General features: G+C 30.3%; 1 protein-coding gene across 2 annotated transcripts in view; it reads right to left on the minus strand.

Moving 5' to 3' along the window:
- LOC135138021 (uncharacterized) overlaps positions 1 to 1,582 on the minus strand; it is a 127,293-nt gene extending 125,711 nt beyond the window's left edge. For both annotated transcript variants that reach the window (XM_064067841.1, XM_064067840.1), the window contains exon 1: positions 1,404 to 1,582. The gene's annotated coding sequence lies outside the window, so the exon portion shown is untranslated. The remainder of the gene's footprint in view (positions 1 to 1,403) is intronic.
- Positions 1,583 to 11,600: the final 10,018 nt, after the last annotated feature.

Genomic DNA, 11,600 nt, shown 5'->3' on the forward strand with positions numbered 1-11,600 from the left:
CTCGTGATGTAATAATACACAAGGCAATTTCGTTGAATATTCTAACCTCACTTATATTTTTTTCTTTGATATATTCATTATAATTAAGATTACTATTATCAAGAGTGTCGTTTTTTATAAAAATAAAATTTGTATGCATTTCTATGTTAACCCCCAACATTACAAAACCAAAAATCAGTATCTCCTAAAGTGTTTCTTGAACTTCTCATAGTGATAATCATCAGTAGCCCTCTCATCCTTCTTGGCTCACGACGAATAAAAAAAAATCATCACAATTGAGATAGGGCGGGTGGGCGGGGCTACACTTTGCCTTTTTTTCTTAATATGTGTAGATTTATTTCGACAAGAAGAAACTTAAAACATGTCTAAAGTGGTAAATTTTAACTTGAATTAAATCCTCCACTTTTCGTCTAGAATGGTTTGTATTCTTGTATTCAATTATTTTCCATTAACCGTTATACGGTTTAGCTGTTCTTAAATATGAAAGTCAATATTAAGCTAATATTGATAACGCCACTGTTACATACACCGACTACAAAACCAGAGTTAGATTTAGGTTAACAATCCACTAATTCTTAGTCTTTGTTAAGCTCTCTATAATAACGAATGATTTACATAAATTAAACACTCTTAATTACCCAAAAAACTGTTTAACTGTTTATTTTCACATACCTAATAATGCAAATTGTAAATTCACTCTGTACTTTTACTTACACAAAGTAACTTATGAATAATAAATAAAACGCAACATTAAAATTCAAATAAAGACTTTTGCAGTAATCCGATACCCATCTTAACAGTTATATTGATCACGCTACACGAAATTATCCACAATCCTCAAACAAAAGGATGTTTAAATAATAATAAAAAAATAGCCACAGATGGTGAGTTCAACTCTATGCATCACATGGTGTTTCCACTGCTCTAGATTTATTTCAATTAAGGAACACAATTGTTTCGTACAAAATAATCTAACTTCTAGATTCTAGATACGAGTTGATCTCCGACAAACCAGTTTGATTGACGTCATAGTAACTCTAACAGCACGTTCATTTTAATTGTTTGCAAAATTGTTACAGTTTTTATTATTGTCGCATTTATCGTTTTTTCATTTCTTAAAAGTCGTAAACCCCATTTACGCTTTAGAAATCGCCCATCATTCATCCTCTTGAACATCTATTCCGCATTCAATCAACAATAACAATCGCCGAACTAGTTACAACGAAACTAAAAGTGTGGGAACCCTCATTTAACAACAAAAACAGTGAAAACTATGGGTAAAAACACGATATTACAACACTGGGGATTGAATTTATTAATTAGTGCGGGTTTATGGCGCGAATGCAAATGGACCTTTCACCGGTTTGGTGATTTTTTGGAAGAGTTAGGATTGTCGCACTCACCCCTTGAACTGTTTATTCCCATTACTCCTTATGGTAAAAATGGGTGAATCACCGAGTCACTGGTTCACACAAGCACGGGTTTCGCGTCTCATCGCACGTTGATATCACTCGGTAACGCACACTGGAAGGTTGAAACGTGACTGTTTCTTGTTTGTCGGATGTTGGACGTGGTTCGTTTACTGTCACGCTGTTTGGTCGAAGTGCCTGGGAAACGGTAGACGGAATGGAGATGGGTTTTAAACGGGTGTTAATGGGTAGTGGTGGGTTGCAGGTTGGAGAGAAACAAGAAAAGTGCGAAATGATGAATGGTAATTGTCGTGTGGGAGTAGTAAGTAATGAGGAGAATAAGGAGAGTAATCAAACTGAACGGGGGAAGTTACTTAAGAAAATGTATTTAAGCCACTTTACACGTCACAGAATTATTTCGGAAAATATCACGAAAATTAGTGTTATCTTAGAAATTTTGCTTGGAAAATATTCTAAATTTTTTTGGTACACTAAAGAACCTCACATGGTTATGGGTACGTAATATTCCACCTTTTTCTGAGCACCTTCGAACATTACGTAAAAAGATTTTTTTGATTTTCAGTTCCAGATGTTGTTATGTTGGCTTTATTTCTAAAAAAAATCCAATTATTTTTCCAGAATCGCTAAGACAAAATATTGCAATAATTTTTAGGATATTTTGAAAATTTAATTTTGAAAACGAAAATTTCTGGGTCCCAGGTTATGTTTTTCGAGACTTATAACCCAGAATTTGTTGTATATTTTAGGTAACTTTACCAAAAGCTCAATAAATTTTCTGTTCCTCCCCCAACCGCAAATACGTTTTTTCGTTGATTTAGACCTGCAGAAGACATTTTCGGCAACATTTTTTAAAAGTTTTCTACAATCACCAATGTAAAATGTAGCTGTTTTGGGGGTAAAATTTCGAAAATTTTACTCTTGTTGTTGATTTTTTAGGGAACTTTACCAAAAATTCTGGTTTTCTATACGAAATTTTTGTACGTTTTCCGAACTTTTTCGAAAATTATCCAAAGAGAGTTTTTTGTTGATTCCGACTTTTCAACATTCGGCAACATTTCTTCGAAAATTACTTATAAGCATTTTTCCGGAATCGCTAAAATGGAATATGTTCATTTTTGAGATATTTAAAAAAAATCATTTTCAAACCCGAAAATCTTGGTCTAAGATCAGACCATTTCCTAGAATTTTTTGTGGATTTTTAGACAACTTTTCCAAAACCTCAATTTTTTATTATGAAATTTTTCAGATTTTTCCGAGCAGTTTTGAAAATTACCTACAGATATGTTTTGTGGATTTCGACTTGCAGAAGACATTTTCAGCAACATTTCTTCAAAATTTCTTTTTTTCAGAATTATCTAAATGAAATCTGGTCGTTTTTGGGATATGTACTTAAAAAATGTGATTTTGAAAGGAATATTTCGAAAATCTAGGTCTGGGACTTTCCAAAAGCTGTGTTTTTCGAATCAGTTTTCGCTATCTACATCCCAGAATTTTTTGTTGTCGGGCAACTTTACCAAAAACCCAATTTTTCAAAAATATTTTTTTTAACATTTACCAAGTTCTTTTGATAATTATCCCAAGATATTTTTTTCTTTCTTGCTTCGAAAATTCCAACCACTTTTCTATAGTATCACCAATATGAAATATCGCCATTTTTGGGATACTTAAAAAAATTTGATTTTGAAACTAAAAATTTCGAAAATTTCGTCTACCTATATTCTCTAGAATTTTTTGTGTATCTTTTAAGCTTATTTGTCATTATGAAATTTTTTTAACGTTTTCTGGGCATTTTCGAAAATTACCCGAATAAATTTTATGTTGATTTCGACTTGAAGAAGACATTTTCGGCAATATTTCTTCGAAAATTCTGACAACTTTTCTAGAATCACCAAATTTAAATATCGCAAATTTTGGGATATTTTAAAAACTTGATTTTGAAATCGAAAAATTCGATGATCTTGGTCTGCGACTATTAACAAGCTATGTTTTCCGAATTAGGTCGTCAAGATTTATATCTCAGAATTTTTTGTGGATTTTTTAGCCAACTTCGTCAAAAGCTCAAATATTCAATAAGAAATTTTTGAGGTTTTTCTGAGCATTTTCCAAAATTGGCCATTGACATTTTTTTGTTGATTTTGACATGCAGAATACATTTTCGGCCACAGTTCATCGAAATTCTAACCACTTTTCCAGAATCGCCAAAACTAAGTATATATGGCCATTTTTGGGAAATTTTAAAACTTGAATTTTGAAATTTAAATTTTCGTCTGGGACTATCTGCAAGCTATGTTTTTCGAAACAGCTCGTCAACATCTTATACCTGATTTTTTTGTGGATTTTTAGGCCGCTTTGCCAAAAGTTCGCTTTTGCAATTTTTGAGCTTTTTCCGAGCATTTTTGAAGATTTAAAAACAATTTAGAAGATATATATATATTCATTTGTTCGCAACATATGTTTATTTATTATTTAAGGCGTCTTTAATAATATATAGTTAAGTACAATTTAATTTACTAATATTATTTTTCTTTATCTCTTTTTTGTATAATCTTTGTCTTTTGGAACTTTTGTTCTGTTACTCAATAAATCTGTATTATTATTATTATTACTAAAAATTATCCAAAATTTTTGTTGATTTCGACCTACACAAAAACATTTTCAGCAACGTTTCTACAAAAATTCCAACCACTTTTTTTAAATCACCAAAATGAGATGGCCATTTTTGGATGTTTTGAAATTTGATTTTGGAAACTAAAATTCCGAAAATCTTTGTCTAAGATTATCAACAACTTGTTTTTCGAATTGGTTCATCTATATTTATGGCGTAGAATTTTTTGTGGATTTTTAGGCAACTTTGCCAAAAGTTCAATTTTTCAATAAGAAATTTTTGAGCTTTTTCCAAGCACTTCCGAAAATTACCGAAACCTTTTTGCTTGATTTTGGCTTGTAGAAGACCTTTTCGACACCATTTCTTTGAAAATTCCAACAATTTCCAGAATCACGAAAATAGAATATTTCCATTTTAGGGATATTTTAAAAATTCGATTTTTAAACGGAAATTTTCAGAAATCTGCGCAAAAAGATATGTTTTTCGAATCAGAACGTCGATATCTATGTCCTTGTTTTTTTTTGTGGATTTTTTAGGTTACTTTACCTAAAGCTCAACTTTTTAGTATGAAATTTTGGAGCTTTTTCAAAGCAGTTTTGAAAATTACCCAAAAATTTTTTTTTTGTAGTTTTCTGGACATTTTCGGGAACTGGTCGAAAAGTTTTGTGTTGATTTCAACTAGGAGAACACATCCTCGGCAATATTTCTTCAAAAATTCTGACAGATTTTCTCAAATCACCAAAATAAAATAAGGCAATTTTTGAGATATTTAAGAAATTTGATTTTGAAACCGGAAATTTCGAATATCTTAGCTTGCCATCATCAACACGCTATCTTTTTCGAATCAGTACGCCAACATGTACTTATGTATCAAAATTGTTTGTAAATTTTTAGGCAACTTTAACAGAAGCTCTTTCTTTTCTTTACGAAATTTTCGTGCGTTTTCCGGACACATTCGAAAGTTTCAAAAATTATCCAACGAGAGTTTTTTGTTGATTCCGACTTGCAGATTTTTCGACAACATTTCTTCGAAAATTATAAGCATTTTTCCGGAATCGCTAAAATGGAATATGACCATTTTTAAGATATTTTAAAACTTTGCTTTTGAAACCAAAAATTTCGAAAATCTTGGTTTGGCTCTCAGATTATGTTTTTCGAGATTTATATCCCAGATTTTTTTCTGTATTTTAGCTAACTTTGCCAAAAGCTCAATAAATTTTCAATACCTCCCTCACCCTCCGTTCTTTTGTATTTTTTTATCTCTTTCCGAGCACTTTTGAAAATCAACCAAATACGTTTTTTTTTATTGATTTAGACCTGCAGAAGACATTTTTTTGTTGATTTCGAACATTTTCGGCAACATTTTTACGAAAATTCTTACCATTTTTCCAGAATCACCAAAATGAAATATGCCCAATTTTGTGATTTTTTAAAAATACGATGTTGAAACCGAACATTACGAAAATCTTGATCCAAATCATCATATTCAATTTTTCAATATGAGCACCTTCGAAAATTACCCAAAGACATTTTTTGTTAATTTCGACATGCAGAACATATTTTCGGGCAACATTTCTACGAAAATTTTAACAACTTTTCCAGAATCACCGAAATGAGATGGCCATATTTGGTATATTTAAAAAATGTGATATTGAAACCAAAATTTCAAAAATCTAGATCTGGGACCATCAACAAACTATGTTTTTCGAATCAGTTTTCCATATCTAAGTATATCCCAAATTTTTTTGTGGATTTGTTGGACAACTTTGTAAAACTCTCAATTTTATAATTACAATTTTGTTCCAGCTTTTTCCAAGCACTTTCGAAAATCACCGAATCACTTTTGCTTAATTTCGACTTGCCGCAAATATTTGCGGCACCATTTCTTCGAAAATTTCAACAATTTCCAGAATCACCAGAATAAAATATTGTCCTCTAATAGATATTTTAAAAATTCGATTTTTAAGAGGAAAATTTCGAAAATATATGTCCAAGACCGTCAACAAGCTATGCTTTTCGAATCAAAATGTCGATATCTGTCCCAGATTTTTTTGTGGATTTTTTAGGCTACTTTCCCTAAGGCTCAATTTTTTTTCCGTATGAAATTTTTGAGCGTTTTCAGAGTACTTTCGAAATAGAAAATAATTCAAACTAAGATTTTTATTGATTTCGGCATTTTCGGCAACATTTCTTCGGAAATTCGAAACATTTTTCCAAAATCACCGAAATAATAGATCGCCATTTTTGGAATGTTATAAAAAATTGATTTTAGAATCAAAATTTAGAAAATATTTATTAGCTCCTTGATATTTATATCCCAGATTTTTTGTGGATTTTTAGATCACTTTACCAAAAGGTCAAATATTCAATACTTTTGAAATATATCTTTTTAAGAGCATTTTCGAAAATTACCGCAGATCTTTTTTGTTGATTTCGATTTGCAAAAGATCCTTTCGGCAACATTTTTTCTAAAATTCTAACTACTTTTGCAGAATCCACAAAATGAAATATGGCCATTTTTAGGACACTTACAAAAATTGAATTTGAAACCGAAAATTTTAATAATTTTTGATCTGGGGTCATCAGCGACCTATGTTTTTCGAATTACTTTCTCGATATCTATTATATTTCAGAATTTCTAGATTTTTTAGGCAACTTTACCAACAGCCCAATTTTTCAGTATGAAATTTTTAAGCATTTTCCAAGCACTTTCGAAAATTACCCAAAGAGATTTCTTTGTTGATTTCGACGTTCGGCAATATTTCTCCAAAAATTCCAACCATTTTTCCAGGATCATCAAAACGAAAACTAGCCACTCTGGAATACTGGAAAATTTGTCTCTGAAACCGAAAATTTCAGAAATCTTGGTCTGGGATCATTAACAACCTATGTTTTTCGAATTAACTTGTCGACAACTGTATTCCAGAATTTTTTGTGGATTTTTTAGGCAGTTTTGCCAGAAGTTCAGTTTTTCAATTTGAAATTTTTGTAATTATTTGGAGCACTTTTGAAAATTACCGAACGAGAGTTTTTTGTTGATTTAGAGTTACAGACACTTCAAAATTTTGGTTTTCAAACTAAAAATTTCGAAGATCTTGGTCAGGGACCAACAATCTATGTTTTTCGAATCGATTCGTCGATTCCAGGTTTTTTGGTTTATTTTTCAATACCTTTGTAAAAACTCAAATTTTCAGTATGAAATTAATGAGCGTTTTTCAGGCACTTTTGAAAATTTTTGGTTGATTTCAAGGTTCAGAAGACATTTTTTTTCAGAATCACCAATGACCATTTTTGAGACGTTTTAAAAATTTGATCAATAAGCAAGATTTTTTTTAGACAGTTTTGCCAAAAGCTCAATTTATCAATACGAAATTTTTGAACTTTTTCCGAGCACTTTTGAAAATTACTTAGAGAATTTTTTTTGGTGACTTCAACATGCAGAAGACACTTTCGGCAACAATTCTTCCAAAATTCCAACCACTTTTCTAGAATCATCAAAACGAAATATGGACATTTTTAGCATATTTTAAAAATTTGATTTTGAATCAGCTCGTCGATATTTATACTTTTTCCGGAATTTTTGAGAATTTTTAAGGTAATTTTGCCAAAAGCTCAATTTTTTAATATGAAATTTTTGAACGATTTCCAACACTTTCGAAAATTATTCAAACAGAGTTTTTCTTTTCAACTTATAGCAGACATTTTCGGCAACATTTCTTCGAAAATTGTAGCCACTTTTCCAAAATTACAAAAATGGAATATGCCCAATCTTCAAATATTTTAAAAATTTGATTTTGAAACCGAAAATTTTGAACATTTTGGTCTGGGACTTAGCTTACTCAAGCTACTCCTACATTTTTCCAATCAATTGGACGATATCAGTTCTAAGTATATCTGAGATTTTTTGCGGATTTTTTAGGCGACTTTGTCAAAAGCTCAATCTTGCTATAAGAAATTTTTGAGCATTGTCCAAGCACTTTTGAAAATTGTCCAAAGAAATTTATTGTCGATTTGTACTTTCAGAACACATCTTCCACAACATTTCGTGGAAAATGTGAACCACTTTTCTAGAATCACCAAAATGAAATATGACAATTTTTGGGTTATTTTAAATATTTGATTTTGAAATCGAAAATTTCGATAGTCTTGGTCTGGGTCTATCAACAAGTTATGTTTTTCGAGGTTTATACCTATCTCAGAATTTTTTGTAGATATTTTGCCAATTTTGCCAAAAGCTCACAAATGCAATACGAAATTTTTAAGCTTTTTCCGAGCATTTTTGGAAATTACCCAAAAACATTTTTGATGACGGAGTCAGTTTTTCGAAGTACAACAAATACAAGTACAAGTTAAAATTTTAAAGTATAATTTATGAGTTAAATGTATCAAATGTATAAAACAGAATTTCGAATAACAAATTTTATATAAGCACGTAATAATTTGTTGGCTGGTTTGATTTTTTGTTTTTTGGTTATTACATAAATAATAAATATTTATGCAACTGTTGGTGAAATTATATAATTTCAATTCAATAAGAGTTTTTTTTAACATAATCACACTTATTAGTTTTTTAAGCAAAGCTTATTTTTGGCTCACTTTATCAAAAGAAAGAACTCAGGAAATTTGGTTTGAAAAATATTACGAATAAGCGACTCGCTTTCTACTGCAGACTGTTTCAAAACGAGTTTTTGATGGCCGAAACCACTATAGACGATTTTTCCTTACAAAAATGCCGTATGGTGCAAAATATAATTTCTTATATATGAATAACAAATCTTCAATAATACACCGGGCACCGCTTCCGACGTATCACATAAGACAAACACAAAAAAGTTGAGAAAAAGATAAGGAAACACAAAAAAACATAAAAGATAATGAGAAATATAATATTATAGTTTTCTAGTTTTCTAATTATTACGTAAAAATTATACAACACACAGCTTCCTTACTAATTTGTGTTTTTATCACTTATCTAAACTACTGTCTTTCATACACGATTTTTTGTACACGTCTTAGACATTCATTCGGAAGTTCCTTTAATATCTCATCACGACAATAACCACAATAATCGCCTGCGGTTAGCGCCGACCAACCAATAAAGCGATTAATACACCAACTTTCAATTTTTTATTACTATTCAATTATACGTGGTTAGGTCCAATAAAGCCACCATAAAATTCTGGTTGCTTTTGTTGGCCCGGACCTATTCAAGAGAAGAATCGCACGGTAATAAACAAAATTATGTAACACGATCACCGTAACCGCAATTTGATACTATTATTAAATTTTATTGAACGCTTACCTATAATCTAAGGATTTTTATCCAATTCCTGATTTCTCTTACTATCTCTTTACTTATTGAACGGATTTGTTTTGTTTCTGATTTATTGCGAAATATATTATTATGGCTAATAATAGTGGACACCTAACAGCCGCAAAGTGAAAATTATGTCACATTATTTATAATTGGATTGATTGTAAGTGAATAGATAACAAATCTGAAGCACTATTTAGTAGAAGCGGCATATGGCCGAGTGCTGTGGGAAATACTGTACACATATGTCATTTTTACTGATTGTCCAAATACGTAGGCAACCCATTATACACTACAGCGACGGTAAAGTTCAACGATGTGCACTTTTTGCGTTAATGTTGGTATAATCATAGATTAAGATAGATGCGACATACAGGCTGATTTTGAAAAACCACCCTTATTGACATTGGAGTCCTCAACCGCCAAAGACAAGCGTGAAATTTAAATAGTCGATTCCAATAAAAAAAACTTGTTTCACTACAACTCGTCGCTTGAGAACTTGTTTGATCTACAGACCAGAGCCCGCTCAGGCCAAAGTCGACCCTAAGCGTTCAGAAGCCATTTGGTTGGTTTGGACTATAATTTCTGCGGGAAATAGTTGTTTGGTCGGTTTTTATAACGACTAAATGAATATTTTTGGTACATATTTAGATGATTTTACATATTTTGTGTAACTAAGAATTAATTCTTTATTTGTGTTTTATACTAGCAAAACGTCTTAAACTAAGAATATTGTTGAAATCGTAATAACCCAATGCGTGCTATTTTGTATGAATTTTTAAATGTTTTTAGTGACAATTTTTGTGGTTGTTTGCGATACACTGTGTGATATTAACAGTGAGAAATAAAGTGAAAAATCGAGAAATCTAATAATCGAAAAATCGAAACCTTAAAAAATCGTAAAATCGAAACATTAAAAAATCGAAATATCAAAGAACTAAAAATCGAAAAATGAAACATCAGAAAATCGAAAAAATGTAAAATTCAAAAATCTAAAATTTAAAAATCGAATAACGAAAAATCGAGAAATCGAAACTCCCAAATTTAAAAATCGGATACCTGAAAAATCGAAACATCGAAAAACTGAAAAATCGAAAGACCGAGAAATCGAAAAATCAAAAGATTAAGAAATCGTGGAGTCGAAAAGTCGAACAATTGAGAAACCGAAATAAGCCAAAATCGAAAAGTTAAGAATTGAACAATTTATAAATGGAGACATTGACAATTAAAATATCGAAAAACCAAAATCTCGATAAATCGAGAATTCAAAAAACTTAAAAATTCGAAAAATTGGGAGATTGAGAGATCAAAAGAACGAAAATTTGACAAAATGACAATTGAAAAACAGAAAATGTAAAATCGGGAGGTCGAAAAATCAAAAGATTAAGAAATCGAAACATTTGAAAAATTCGAAAACTTGAAAAATTGAAATATCGAAGAACTGAAATGAAAAATCGAGAAATCGAAAAATCTAAAATTTTTAAAATTAAAAAATCTAAAATTGAAGAATCGAAAAAGTAAAAAAATCGACAGATGGAAAAATCCAGGAGTCAAAAATCGAAAAATCGAAGAATCGAAATATTGAAAAATCCCAAAACTGAAATATCGAAAAACTAAAAAATGCAATACCTGAAAAATCCGAAAACTGAAATATCCAAAAACCGAAAAATCGAAAAATCAAAAGTGAATTCGAAAAATAGAAAACTTAAAAACCTGAAAAATCAAAAAATCAAAGAATTGAAGAACAGGAAAATCGAAACACTCGAAGGTCAAGAAATGGAAAAATCAAAACATCGAAAAATTGAAAAAGTAAAAAAATCGACAGATCGAAAAATCCAAGAGTCAAAAATCGAAAATTCGAAGAATCGAAATATTGGAAAATCCCAAAACTGAAAAATGAAAGAAAAACTGAAAAATGCAATACCTGAAAAATTCGAAAACTGAAATATCCAAAAACTGAGAACCTAAAAAGTCGAAAAATTGAGCAATCGAAAAATCCAAAAAGTGAAGTTGAAAAATTGAAAGCTTAAAAAAACTAAAAAATGAAAAATCAAAAACCTCAAAAATCGAAAAATTAAAGAATTAAAGAATAGGAAAATCGAAACCCTCGAAAGTCAAGAAAATCTAAAATCGGGAAGTCGAAAAATCAAAATATTAAAAAATCGAAATATTTGAAAAATTCGAAAACGTGAAAAACTGAAATATTGAAGAACTGAAATGAAAAATCGAGAAATCGCAAAATCTAAAATTT

Source organism: Zophobas morio, unplaced genomic scaffold (genome assembly GCF_036711695.1).
Source record: "Zophobas morio isolate AGI-343-1 ecotype UQ-CSIRO unplaced genomic scaffold, CSIRO_AGI_Zmor_V1 ptg000030l, whole genome shotgun sequence".
NCBI classification, from domain to species: Eukaryota; Metazoa; Arthropoda; class Insecta; order Coleoptera; family Tenebrionidae; genus Zophobas; species Zophobas morio.